At 51.0% G+C, this 14,288-nt stretch overlaps 2 long non-coding RNA genes across 2 annotated transcripts in view; one reads left to right on the forward strand and one right to left on the reverse strand.

Moving 5' to 3' along the window:
* LOC124230821 (uncharacterized) overlaps positions 1 to 9,214 on the reverse strand; it is an 80,282-nt gene extending 71,068 nt beyond the window's left edge. The window contains exons 1-2 of the long non-coding RNA XR_006886294.1: positions 8,773 to 9,214; positions 8,070 to 8,184 (exon numbers count right to left, since the gene is read on the reverse strand). This is a non-coding gene — a long non-coding RNA (uncharacterized LOC124230821). The remainder of the gene's footprint in view (positions 1 to 8,069; positions 8,185 to 8,772) is intronic.
* LOC124230820 (uncharacterized) lies at positions 6,855 to 13,059 on the forward strand. The gene is made up of 5 exons (XR_006886293.1): positions 6,855 to 6,950; positions 10,601 to 10,710; positions 11,006 to 11,240; positions 11,712 to 11,881; positions 12,976 to 13,059. It is a non-coding gene; the product is annotated as an uncharacterized LOC124230820 (long non-coding RNA).
* The last annotated feature ends 1,229 nt before the right edge of the window (positions 13,060 to 14,288 follow it).

Genomic DNA, 14,288 nt, shown 5'->3' on the forward strand with positions numbered 1-14,288 from the left:
CGAGAACTAGAAATGCGGAGCTCACGTGCGCTGTCGCATCTCTCGGCAAGGACTTCTCTTCCTCTTTCATTCTGCACTTTCTAATGACCCCGGCCAGTTCCACTTCTCCTTTCTGATCAGGCCGGTGGAGGCAGCAGGAGGCTGAGCCTCAGACGAGTGCCAGCACTGACTCTCGCCACACCGGGAAATTGGAGGGCAGCCACGAAGAGATTTGAACTTCCAGAGCTTTGACCGTGGATTCCCACCAACCAGGCTCTGTCCCAGCCTCCTACCCATGACAGACATGGCTCCCTCAGGCTGGTGGGCCATTGACCCACACTCCAATACCTCCAGGGCCCAGGCAGGCACTGTAAATACATGAAGCTCACTGGATGTAGAACAATGGGGAGTGGTGGGGAGAGTGGCAAACTGAGGAGTGAGTGCTTACCTGCCTAAAGCAGGCAGCTGCCCCTTGGTTCTATCCCACGTTGCCATACCTTCCAATTTGTCAAGAAAAGCCCAAATCAGAATTTCTATAAGAAATGTCCTTATTTTTAAAACACTCTGCATATCGAACAAACTAAGTGGAGCAGGTTTGCCCCTAACATTTGCAAGGCCAGGGGCAGGAGTACCAACAGAGGACACATACCATAAGTCTAAATATTTACACATTATAAATCAAGCTTATAAAATACCTTAGCCAGCCCTGGTGGTGTAGTGGTTAAGATTTGGTGCTCTCGCTGCCACGGCCTGGGTTCATTTCCTGGTCAGGGAACCACCACTCGTCTGTCAGTTGTCATACTATGGCGGCTGCATGTTGCTGTGATGCTGAAAGCTATGCCACTGGTATTTCAAATACCAGCAGCGTCACCCATGGTGGACAGGTTTCAGTGGAGCTTCCAGACTAAGGCAGACTAGGAAGAAGGACCTGGCCACCCACTTCTGAAAAAACTGGCCATGAAAACCCTGAGAACAGCATCAGAGCATTGTCTGCTAGAGCACACGAAGGTGAGAGGATGGCGCAGAAAGACCGGGCAGGGTTCCGCTCTGCTGTCCACGGGTCGCTAGGAGTGGGATCAACTCAACAGCACTAACAACAAAATAAAATACGTTAAACAAAAAATGTTCTTTTCTCCTACCTTGACAAATACATCTTCATAACAACCTGGAAGGCAAGGTTTGGATTGAGAATCCTTAGACGCTCGGAACTTGGCATTAGCACAGGGCGGTACAGAGAGAAACAGCCCTCAGGCTGCAGCCTGTCCTTGTCTTGTCACTACCCTAGCTCTGTCTCAGCAGCCTCGCGTCATGTTGGTGGACACACCACCTGCAAGCCAGGGGTCCATCCCACACAGACAGCCATCCCTTGGCCTCCCCTCGGGCCTAGGGGTGCACGTACCGGTTGTCTGGTCCACCCTGGAGAAGACATATCTGGGGCAGAGGGCTACGCTTCCTGGAAGCCAGCTCAGGGCCACACAGGCATGATCCTGGTGTCCTGGGTATGTGAGGCATGGTCTAACATGGGACAGAGGGCTGTGGGTAGGCATGTCCCCTGCGTCCTAAGGACTCCTTGCCCCATGGGAAGGGATGTAGCAGGACGAGGGCCAGTGCTGGTCCCTGTAATGTGGGGAGTACAGAGCTCGGTCCTCTTTTGCCTGGGTCTGAGGGTGGCACTGCAGAGGTCTGCCAGTCTGTAACTCTGACCTAGGTCACCGAGGTCTCCCTGGAGAGCCCAGGCCAGGGGAAGGTTCTGTGCACCAAGGAAGGGGTGCAGGACAGTGTCATCGTCATCTGTCACTTTGACTCGAGGGGTCCTGGGGAATCTCCGTTTTCCCACCTGCCGTCCTCGGTGTTGATCTCTTACTAGCAGTGTTATTCCCTGAGACAGTGTCACAGCAAATTACAGGAAGGCCAGATTTTCAGTCTGCAGGTCGAAAAGTGTGGGTGGGGAGAGACGGGTGGCAAAGTCAACTTGAAGGTCACAGGGTTGCCATCTGCTGGACCCAAACTTACCAGCAGTGTTTATTAATACCTCCAGCCAACGTCCCAGTTGTGGCTGCGGCTTCACAGTGAAGGCGCTGAGCCAGCTGGGCACCCCACTGCTTTTCGGGACAAACAGGCCGTCGCTCTCTGCTGCCCCGGCCTCCTTCTCCCTTACAGGTTTCAGGGCCCCAGAGCTGCTCAGGAATTGCAACGGGGGAAAACGGCTAGAGAACTGAGACCAGCACTAAGGTGGTAAAGACTTCATAATCTTTCATCTCTGGCAGAGGGGACTGGCATTTTAAGAGGCACCTGGGGAGAGTGTTGCCTGACCAAAGGAATGGTGGCTAAGGGAGGCATTTCAGGCTGAGTAGCAAGTACGGAGAGGAGACTGTTAATGTATGTCCTGCCATATGGATGACCAGCTACTGTGCTGGCCTTGTGTGGGTACCTGGGGAATGGCATATGGGGCGAGAAGGGAACAGAGATGTATTCCTCCTAAAATCTTGTTTGGCAACTGCTTGATGTGTGATCTGACTTAATCCACTTCCAGGAAGATAGACTCAAAACTTGATCGTGGTGTAAAGAATCTACCAGCAGACAGAGATCAGGAGCCCCTTCTTGGAGGAATTCACTAGGAAAATTTGCACAGACACATTCCGTGGCTGCTGAGGAGGTTTGTCTGGCTCCTTCTGGAAGATTCCTGGTAAGAGACTGCTGAGCTTGTCACTGAACCTAGAAACCAAGGTTAGAAGCAGTGGCAGAGACTGACAATTGACTTCTCAAAGCCGTTCTCCCCTTTTCCTTCTCTACAGAACCCTCATTTTGTCTAGGATGGCAATGTGCCCATCTAAAAGATTACATTTCCCAGACTCCCTTGCAGCTAGGGATAGCCATGTGACACAGGCCAATGACATATAAGCAGAAATTACTGGGTAGAGCTTATAAGAAAGCTCTTTAAAAGGTGGAGCCATCTCAGTTGGCACTTTCTCCTCCTTTCTGTCTAGAAGGCAGATGCAATGTAGGAGGTAGGCAACCATTTTAGGACCATGGGACAACCACGTGTATGAAGGAGGAAAAGAGATTCTGGGTCCCTGGTAACAACACAGAAATGTGATGATACATGTTCCGGAAGGCCTGCCTCTGGGTTTTGTTTAAGTGAAAGTAGGAAAGAGTTTATTTGGTTAAGACACTATGAGTAGCACTATTATGGGCTGTTTACCAAATTCTCTCTAACGCAGGAGCCAAGAGAACAAACAACCAAACAAGGAATTTAAACCATTGCCCCAACTCGGTGGTTCTCAACTGGGGGTGATGGTGTCCCTCAAGGGACAATTGACAATGTCTGGAGACATTTTTGGTTGTTACAACTTGGGAGACAGGTGCTGCTGGTATCTAGTGAATAGAAGCCAGGGATGCTGCTAACATCCTGCAATGCACAGGACAGACTCCATGGCAGAGAGTTCTCCAGCCCCAGTGTCAGCAGGGCAGAGGGTGAGAAACCATGCAGCCAGCCCTAGTGCTTCCAGAGCACTAGCCCTTAGCCCACTCCCCTGCCCTGGCCCCCTGTCCATCCCTCCACTCATGGAAACAAACCCTGGTACTGGCCAGGCTGAAAAACTCAGGCCCTTGAGCACAGTTTGCACTTTCCGTATGCTACGCCTTAGCTCATGTCTCTTTCCTCTGCCTAGAATCGTGTCATCTTCTCAGTGGTTCTTTAGAGGGGGCCCAGGAATCTTCATTTTTAATAAGGATCCTGGTGATTCTGATCTAAGTGGTATGAGATGCATAACTTTATCACGCCACATTAGTTTTTTTGAAATTCTTCCCGTTTTTCAAAATCCAACTCAGTCACCACAGTGCCTGCCTGGAATGTGGGATGGTTTTAGGTGATACTTGGTTAAAACTTACTTACTTTAACCAGTATATATTTATTCTAATAAGTCTAGTAGTTTTCCATTTATTGTAATGATATACAGGATCCTTTACAAATAAATTTACTTTCATAAAAAAGTGAATCGATTTAAACAAGCTTGAGCTAAAAACTCCAGTTGTTTAGGAAACATCATTCTCGTTAATGGACAGTATGTAAATATTTGTTTTGTTTTCCATGTTGTTGCTTTCTGATGTGCACAGAAGACAAACAGGAAGGAGGCAAAAGCGAGATGTTGGCCAAAACCAAGAGCAGTTACATTCTTCTTTTGTTTAAAAATACATACATTTAGATTGTTAAAGCCTAGCAAATATAGGGTATAAAACTAAAATTTGAAAGCCCAGAAGCATCCCTGAAATTTCCCCTTTTTATTTTCTCTAGAGAACATCCAGGTCTGAAAAGTGAAAAGCATCATATCTCATTTCCTCATCTCGCGGCATTTTAAGATAGACACTGAATTTTCCAAACCATCTTGCAACGTGCAGTCACAGACATAGGTCCCCATTCCTGGAGATGCGCTCTTCACAGGGGTGCCATTGGAGCAGTGAAATTAGGCTGAGTCACAGCAGCACCATGTCCCGCCCCGTCCCCATGAGCACCTCTTCTCTAAGTGAAGTCAGCATCATTCACCTCAAATGCTTATCAACCGCCTGCCGGCACATGACGTGACTGGGGTTTAAGAGCTACTCAAGGTGACTGTTAAGCTGAAGACCCAAATCCTTGATGGGGCCCCCAAGGCCTTATATCCTCTGCCCTCGGCTCATCTCACACACCCTCATTTCCTCTCACTGGCCCTGTGCCTTTCTCCAGTTCACTACACTCCCTCCTGCTTCAGAATCTCACTCATGCTGTTCAGTCTCAACTAACGCTCTTTACCCCGTACTCCCCCTCCATCTGGTTAACTCCTACCTTTTCTTCAAACATCAGTTTAGGGAAGTTTCACCCAATTCTCAGATGAGATCAGATGCCCACTATCACACGGTTTCATAGCAACACATACCCTTCCTTCATAGTCACTAATAGACTGAAATTTCACACGTATCTGTGTGGTTATTTGGTTAACGTTTGTCTATTCCTAGACGATAAGGTTCTATGATGGCAGAACCTTGCAAAGCTTTGGCTCACCTTTGTATTCTCAGCTCTCTGCCCAGTAGCAAAGAGCCTGTCACACAGTAGGAACTCAATAAATATTTGTTGATTGAATGAATGAAAGAATAAATGAATGAATGAAGCACAGCGCCTGCCTTCTAGGAATGTATAATCCAGGAAAATTCTTATTCTGACAATGAATACAAGTAACAACACAAACATTTGACCTACATACAGACGGCAAGTCTCAATCAGATCTTTAAAGAGCAGGAATGGAGGGAGGGACTCATTCCTGTGAAGACGGTAGAGATTGCGGACAGGAACCCCACGTGGGGCCGAGGAGGCTAAGGTGGTGAGCTGTGTCTCCTGAGTCACACTGTCATCTAGCTTTTAGTCTTGTAAATCTAGATGTCACCAGTCAGACAGAGGCAAGGACCAGGATCAAAGCAGAAGCAGGCTGGAGTCCCGAACAGGGCTCGTAAAAGGACATTCACCTCTGTCTGCCCTCATCAGCCTCTGCTCTATTCCTCCAAGTCCTGCTTCCATGATAATGTACAATGGAAGGTGGCCTGTCTGCCTGCCCAACTGGCTCTCCATGCCCCTGCCTACACACACACACACACACACACACACACAGACACTCCGTAAACCCATCCTCTGACCCAGACAGGACAGATGAAGATGATAAAAACAGGACATTCACTCATATCATGACAAAGCCACCAGTGGTGACTAATGGTGGACAGTCACATGACTCTCTAAATAGGCCATTCACTAACCCACGAGAAAAGGTAGAGACCATCTCTGTCTTGGATACTTCTGTACCCCTAGTAGCACAGGGATACAGCAGGCACCTAAGATTTGCTGGTTTGATAAACGAGTGAAGGAAAAAAGGACCTCTTACATTCTCAAGGCTTGTCTACTTCAGGTTAAATTTACCCACGGCTCCCTCACATGTTTGTGTCCCATTGTTTATCTCCAGGGGGTAGGAGGAACAAGGCTGTAGGAGCCCCAAATCCTGAGCAAGCAAGGCTGACTGGGTTGGCCTGGTGGCCTCTAGGAAGTTTCTGGTACCACTAGGATAGGCATCTACTTCTGTCTGGGTCTAACCCCTGGGGATCGAAGACAGGGTGTCATGAACTGTGACCTAGAACTGGGATGCAGGTGATGGGAGGGGTCATTTTTTGCCACCCAGAATCCATTCCTCCTTCTTTTGGTAAAACACCCTACTTTCCTTTTCAAGAACTGCCTCTTGAGCCAGTCCTGATGGCCTAGTGGTTAAAGTTTGGTGCTTTCATTGCTTCAGCAGCCAGGGTTTGGTTCCTGGTTGGGGAACCACACCACCTGTCTGTCAGTAGCCACGCTATGGTGGTGGCTCACACAGGAGAACTAGAAGCACTTACGACTACAATATACAACTATGTACTGGGGCTTTGGGGAGGGGAAAAAAAAAAGGAATTGCCTCTTTCCCACATGTAGGGCTGTCAGTCAGGTGCCTGGCCATATTGGGAGAAGGTGCAATCATGTGACCCAGTTTGGGCCAGACTCTTTCCTGGAATTTCACTCTTGAGCAGAGCAAAGGAAAGAGCCAAAAGACAGTGGGAGCCCCCCACTCCAGCTGCAAAGGCCTGAGCAGAGAACTCCTGTGGTGGAGCACTGCCCTGGGCCTGTCTTATTCTGAGCCTTGTTTCCAGCCTTCCTTTGGATTCTGGGAGCCACACAATATCCTTCCAACAAATTCCCTTCCTCCTTAAGTCAGCCAGAGTGAGCTTCTATTAAGAAACCCAGCACTCAGGAATGAAGCATTAGTCACACCTGGGTTACCCAGGAAGTGGGGCGGGCACTGGATCCTAATTCTCAGAGGCCATCAAGAGCAGGCTGCTTTCTGAGAGGGTTCCTGGGTGCCCTGTGCTCCAGAGAAACCGGGACTTCAGCCAGCCCTGCACCAGCCTCTGGCGACCCGACCCGGGTAAGACCCTTTACTGCTTCTGGCAAGAACTCCAGGTTCTAATTTGAAAACCACCCCTGGGAATTTGCAACTCAGCCTCCAGGCTGCACTCTTCATCCCCTTTCCTTCCTTCCTGCAAAGACCAGCCAACCTGCCCAGGGGCAATATTTGAAAGTCTGGGCCAGCGCCGGCCAATCAGAATGTGCGGGGGAGCTGGAGCAGGGGTAAGGCAGGCCCAGCACTGAAACATGGAGGGCGCTAGGGCGGGGCTACCGGCTAGCCAGAACGTAAATACTTCAGTCTTGTAACAACCGGCTGCACTAGGCACCCACGCGTGGGGAACAGCTCCACGCCTATAGGATGGGAGCGCCTCTGAGGGAGGGGCGCTCTACAGTGGGCGTGACCCTGCTCTCCCCAGCCTTCGCTCCCCACCTGTCCCTGCCTAGACAAGGGCTCCGCACAGAGCAGGTGGTTAACACACATTGGCAAATAAAAATCCCCGGATAGAGAAAGAAGTGAAGAGTTAGAGAAGGGGTAGAAGGAGGCAAGGAAGGGGGAAAGTGGATCTCTTCTAGAAAAATCAGACTGCGGACCTTCCCCCTGCGTTCACACTCCCCATGGGGGCTGTCTTGAAAGAGGAAAAAAGGTGCAGAATAGGGAGATGCATGCAAGTGTAAGAGGGGGAGAGGGCGGGGGAGGGGTGGCCCGCAGCCCCATGGCCCAGTGGTTAAGTTCGTGAGCTCCGCCTCGGTGGCTGAGGGCTTCACTGGTTTGGATCCTGGGAGCGGACATGGCACCACTCATAAGGCCATGCTGAGCCTGCATCCCACATAGCACAACCAGAACTATGTAGTGGGGGGGCTTCCGGGACAAAGAAAAGAAAAGAAAAAAAGAAGATTGGCAACAGATGTTAGCTCAGGTGCCAATCTTTAAGAAAAGCAAAAGAGCAGGCTGTGCTGCCCTTCTTGCTGGGGCAGAGGGGAGAGCGGCTGCCACTTATCAAACATTTGCCTCATTGTTCACTGGATTATTTTAGGAACCATTCCTTTCCCCATTTTGCAGATAAAGGAACAGACTCAAGAGGTTACATGGTTTGCCCAAAGTCACACAGTGGAGTGCAGAGATGGGGCTCAAACTCACCTTCGTTACCTCCAAAGCTGGAGCTATGGATGACGGTTGAGCGCCCTGGGGGAATTTCTGAGTCCCAGCTAACAGCCAGGACGGCGGGGCAGCAGTCTTGAGTTGGTGCTGCCACCTAGGGACAAGACAGAGAACTGTGACCCAAACCTTCCCCTCCTTCCTCCCCCTCCAGGCTCCAACCCCGCCCCCGGCTTGAGAGGCCCGCAGGGCTGAGCGCTCCCTCTGGCAGCCAACCACTGGGCGTTTTGGCGGAGGCCGCCTGGGTGCAGAGACCTGAGCTCTAGAGTGAGCAGGTGCCTCCTCAGGCCTCCTCACTGTCTCCCAGCGCGCGGCTCTGAAGAAACAGTTGTTGAGTAAATGACCAGGGACGCAAATCTCCACAGGCCTGGGGACCCCCGGTCTCCACAGACAACCTGTGAAGACACTCCACTGTGAGGGTCAGGGATGAGCACGTCCCGGCCTGGGCCAGCCTCTGCCTCAGTGGGGGTCCTGCACGATCCCTTCCACGGAGCACAGACTGGCGCCCTGTGCCGTGTTAAGCAGCTTGTCTTGCATTATCTAATTTCATCCGAGACCCAAAGAGCTCATCGTGGCCTGCCCGAGTTCTCAGAGCAGGGACTCGAACCCAGATCCTCAGACTCCAAGGGCAGGGTTCTGCTTCATCACTCTGCCCTGCCACCCCACTTCCGCCGGTTCGACTCACCCCACGAAACCTCGTTTTTGTCAGCCTAGTCATCCAGATGTGATGACTCAAGAGTCGCCGTGGGGCAGACTGCCAGGGGGAGAAAGGCCTGTGTCAGCACGGTGGCTCTCCTGACCTTTAAGGGCAGCGAGGAGTTAGCTCAATCTGAAACATGTGGCTGCCGACGGACTTCAGTCTCAGCCGGAACAGGACAGAACAGCTGGGCAGAGAAGCAGAGGGGAGTCCCGCTTCCTGCGCCTCCCTGCTCTTTCTGGGTCTTCTCCCAAGCCCAGGGTCGCCTGAAACGTGGAAGGCAGAAGCCGCATTCTCCTTTTAGACCTGGTTCTTGGAATCTGGTTGCACATGGAGAGAGGATAAAGGGTCACCTTCCAGAAGGCAGGACATTCTCACCAAACCTGTGCTTCACTCGGCCCCAAAGTAATTCAGTAACTTCTCTGTTTAGTCGTCAAAGCTTGCCTCCAAAGTGCGTCATTTGTGTCAGGAAACCCACTTTCGATTCGGGGCTACATAAACTGGTTGCCCACAGTAACAAAACAAACATCACTGAACAGTCAGCTCTGCCCCTAACAGTGTCTCTGGTGAGGGCAGATGCTAAGCGGCATGCTCCAGAATAGATGGGTTTTACCTGAAATATCTGGATTACTCATGTAAACCAGTCGTTTCCTACATTTGGTGGTCATCACACTGCTCTGAAGATCTGATGAAAACTCTAGACTCCCCCTGCCCTTTACAAAGTATATATGTACTCATCAAATTTAGGTTATATCATTTCGGGGGTTCGTAGACTCCTGAAACCCATTTGTAGACCCCCAAGGTAAAAACCTGTCCTCGGTCAACACAGCAAGCACCCAGTACTCAAGAAGCACAGCTGCTGGCAGAGAGTGTGGTCCAGGGCGTGTGGTAGTGAACTGGAGTCAGAAGTTCTGATGAGGGGCTGGCTGGCGGAGCAGTGGTTAAGTTTGTGCGCTCCACTTCGGCGGCCCCAGGTTCACAGGTTCAGATCCAGGGAGCGGACCTAGCACCACTCATCAAGCCACACTGAGGTGGCATCACACATAAAATAGAGGAAGAGTGGCACAGATGTTAGCTCAGTGACAATCTTCCTCAAGCAAAAAGAGGAAAATTGGCAACGGATGATAGCTCAGGGCCAATCGTCCTCACAAAAAAAAAAAGTTCTCATGAGTTGTCACAATTTAGTGAGGTGGGAGGGCGTCCTACTTGCAAGAAGGAGACCCACTCGACATGAAGCAGAACGTTTGACTCAAGGACAGTTGTGATCTGGCAGCTCTGATACAGTGTCATCAGTGGTGAGAAGGAAGGAGTGGGGATGAGGACGGGATGCAATGAAGATGTATGTTAGCTACATCACTTGATAATTTTTTAATGGTTTGAAGCCTAATGGTTTTTCAAAATGATACATGAAAAGGTCCCTTTGGCAAAAGAGTCTTGTGCTAAAACAGCCATGTCAAGTGCCTTCCAGTGAATGGAAGGTTGGGACAACCTTTGTGAGACAGGTGGCTATCTGCAGAATACAATCACGAGGGCACAAGGACCCCAAACGTTGTTGCTGTGGCTTAAGGTGTTTATTACAAAGTGCAAGTGTTCCTGGAAAGAGCAATACTTTGTCCTATCAGCCATTTACACTATAGACAGAATTTTTGTCTGCTCCTTCTCGGAAGGTCTTCTTTTGATTCCAAGGAGTTTAGAGAAGGCATAAAAACGCTCGAGATTGGAGGAGGGGGATGGGAGAGGACTTGGATGGGAGCTAGAGGCATTGAAACCAAACTGATCATGTTATGATTTCTCTCACTATTGATCCTGCTTTCAGTTGAGCTGAGTTGCAAATCGACTGAGTTGATTGAGCCGTTTGCCTCAAGATCAAATTCTGGCCAAAATATTAGCCCCTGTTCCTCCTCCAACTTCAGGATGTATCCTGAGGTAGAGATTTCATGTTACCAACCTATCTTTATGCTTCATATTGGGAGGTACTGCTGTTACTGCCATGCATGTGTATATGTGTGTATGTCTGCGTGCAAATCTGTGGGCATGTGCTCTTACTGCAGTGTGTGTATATGTGTGCGTGTGTGCATGCACATCTGTGGGTGTGTCTGCAAGGCTGGGTGTGTCCACAAGTCGAGGACAGGATCCTAATGCTTTCCACACTAGGTGCCTGTGAACCCTTTGGTTTCTAAGTTCAGACACGCTCTGTTCCTGTTTGCATCTCTCCTTTCAGAACCAGCTTCCCTCCCCTGCAGCATCTCTGGCACCTGCTCTACTGTCCCTTCTTTATTGATTCATCCATTCAACACAAATGTACTGAGCAGCCACCTGGGTCAGACACACCGCTAGGGACTCAGGATGGGGGAGTGGACAAGGAGGACCCATCCCTGGCTGCCGGGAGCCTACAGTCTAGTGGAGGAAACAGACACCAGAGAACTAACCATACTGACTAATGAATGACGACTGTGGTAAGTGCCTTGGAAGAGAAGCACAGAGAACTAGGGCTGTGCAACGGGAAGCCGAGGGAGAGGGAGCGGGTGCTGACCCTGAGGTGCCATCAGTGTCAGGGTTTGGGTGAGGTTGAACGGGCAGGACAGAGTGCGGAGGCTAAGTGGAGGGCCTGAGGAGGGCGTGTGGGAGAGGACACGTAGGAAGGGGGTGCTGAGGAACTGGGCACAAGGCGGGAGGACCCCAAAGAGTCAGGGGGAGGAAGGCTGGGGGGATGCAGAGGGGAAAGCTGAGATTTGGGGGAGGGGGGGCTGTTGAGGAGGGATAACAGCGGGGTGACCTGGAAGTGACTTGGAGGGAAGGGCAGTGCTGGGTGTGTGCCCCATCCCCAGAAGGGCCAGGCTGTCCTCCTGGGACTGCACAGTGAGTGTGTTGGCCTCAGCTGGGCAGGGATCCCTGGGTGGCTCTCATAGCATCTGAAATCATCTCAGGTATTGCTGGTCTGAGTGCCCCTGCTATAAAGCAAGGAGTGTCAGTGCGGACTCTGCAGCCAGAAAGCCAGAAATGTGCTCCCCTGTTGGGGAGATAAAAGAGCTCTCGGGAGCACCGGGGATGAAGAAGCTTGTTAAGGAATGAGAATAAGGCGGAGAAGACCAGAAAGGTAAGCTGTCGCACAGCAATCTGTCCCAGCAGGAAATACCGACTGTGAAGATACAGAGCTGCCTTCGGATTCTAGTCGTCTCCAGAACCACACAAACGACTGTGCACGAGAGATTCAATGGGCACAGGCAGCCTTTGACTGAGGCTCCTGCTTGTTACCCCGGCAACTGTGATAGTCCTTATTAAGACAACAGGGATGCTTCCAAGCACCAAGAGGGTAGGGAACTAGGTGGTGGTTGTTAGTGCTATGGAGTGGCTTCTGATTCCTAGTGACCCTGTGGACAGCAGAGCGGAACCCTGCCTGGGATTTTTGCCCCATCCTCTCACCTCTGACGCTCTATCAGACAGTGTTCCGCTCCTATTCACAAGGTTTCCATGGCCAGCTTTTTCATAAGTGGGCGGCCAGGTCCTTCCTCCTAGTATGTGTTAGTCCGGAAGCTCTGCTGAATGCTGTCCACCGTGGGGAACACTGCTGGTACTTGAAATACTGGTGGCATAGTTTTCACATCACAGCAACACAGCCGCCATGGTATGACAACAGATGAGTGCTGTGGTTCCCTGACAGGGAAAAGAACCCAGGCAGTGGCAGTGAGAGCGCTGAATCGTACCTAATTCCTAAAGGTATGTGATTCTCAATTCCTATGAACTAATGGTCGTGGAAGGCACTGGACGATCTTATCCGCCTGGTTAATTGCCCCTGTCTTCCTGGGGACTGAGCCTCCTCCACCTCCATATGGCAGCTGCACCCTTGCCCCCATGGTCACAGTCAGTGGGTCCAGGAATGGGCATCTGGGAGTTTGTATTTAGGACAGAAAATCAGGCAGCCTCTCTCAGGTAGCTGAAGCTGTGAAGAGGTAAAACTCCAGTGTGGAGAAAATTAGTCTTGAGGAAGAGAGAAAAAGAAAGTGGACACGCAGGGTGCGATGGACAGTTTGTGTCCCCCCAAATTCTATGTTAAAATCTAACCTGGAGATACTAATGTTGGGAGGTGGGCCTTTGGGAGGTGATGGGGTCCTGAGGGCGGAGCCCTCATGAATGGGATCAGTGCCCTTATAAAGGAGACTTCAGAGAGCTCGCTGGCCCCTTCCACCACAGGAGGACTCAGGGAGAAGACGCCGTCTATGAACCAGGAAGGGGACTCACCAGACACAGAATCTGCCAGAATCTGGGTAGTCAGCCTCCCAGCCGCTAGAACTGTGAGCAGTAAATTTCTGTCGTTTATAAGGGGTTTTTGTTATAGCAGCCCCAAAAGACTGAGACACAAGGACAACCAGAGAAGGGAAAAGTCCTGAGGGGTTCTAGTCCCTGGTTCTGGCAGTTCCCGAGGCTGCAGCCACACTCTCAGAGCCCTTTCTGCCACTGGACTGGTCCCCACCTCCCTGACGTCTGTGAGCAGCCCCAGTGTTCTCGAAACACGTTCTCTTTGGCTTAAGCTGGTTTGGGTTGCATATGTGTCACTTGGAATCAATGCAACAGTGAAGAGAAATGACTATTGAGAACACTGGATCCAGCCAGCACCCTTGCTTTGCCCAGCTGAGACACCAGGCAGTGCTCCCTGGACAACTCAGAGCTCAGGGCAGCTGATGGCACGCAGCGCGGGGGTTTCACACCACTGTGGACTTGGGAAGGCTTGAAGGGAATCCATGAAGACTCGGGTTTCATTTGGCACTTGTTTGTTTCTTTCTAATTATTCTATTTATTCACAGAATTAGAGAGACCTGAGCCAGTGTCCTGCCCTGCACCTGGAGGGTGTGTGATGGCAAAAGGGAAAGAGGAGAGCAGAAATTCAGGACTGGGTAGTTTCCGTAAAATTCAATCACTGGACTTTCGTGGGAATTCATACTCTGAATTGGAAGCAGCTTCTCTGGCCTCTTGACCTCGCCATGCCTGAGGCAGCTGTAGGAAGGGGTGGAGGGCAAGTAAAGGAAGAGAGAGGAACCAGAGGCAAGAGTGCGCTTTTCCTTCAGAACTTCGCTTCTCTCTCCGCACTATTCACAGGTTGAAGCTGTCACCATGCTGACTCCTCCCTCCGTCCCTCCTCGTCCTCCATCCCATTCAGTACACCCCCACCGCTCCCCTGCCCACCCATCCCCACCCATCTGCACTGCCCGAGTTCAGTTGTAAAACTCCATTCTCCCCTGGGTGTCCCATGCTCACCCCCGATGCCAACTGAGTTCTCCACGAAGCAGCCAGAGTATCCTGTCCAGGTGACAAATGTGACTATGCCCTCACCTGCTTAAAACCTCTCAGTGGCTCCCCTTCGCTCTTAGGATAAAGTACAAAACCCTTCAGTATGCCTGCACCATGCAGCAGCTGCCTCTCTCTGTTGCCTTGTACTCCTCTGCACTCTGCTCCAGCCACAATGACTTGGTTCAACTCCTGGAAGGGGCGTGCTCCCTCCTGGCTCA

This window comes from Equus quagga, chromosome 20 (assembly GCF_021613505.1).
Source record: "Equus quagga isolate Etosha38 chromosome 20, UCLA_HA_Equagga_1.0, whole genome shotgun sequence".
NCBI classification, from domain to species: domain Eukaryota; kingdom Metazoa; phylum Chordata; class Mammalia; order Perissodactyla; family Equidae; genus Equus; species Equus quagga.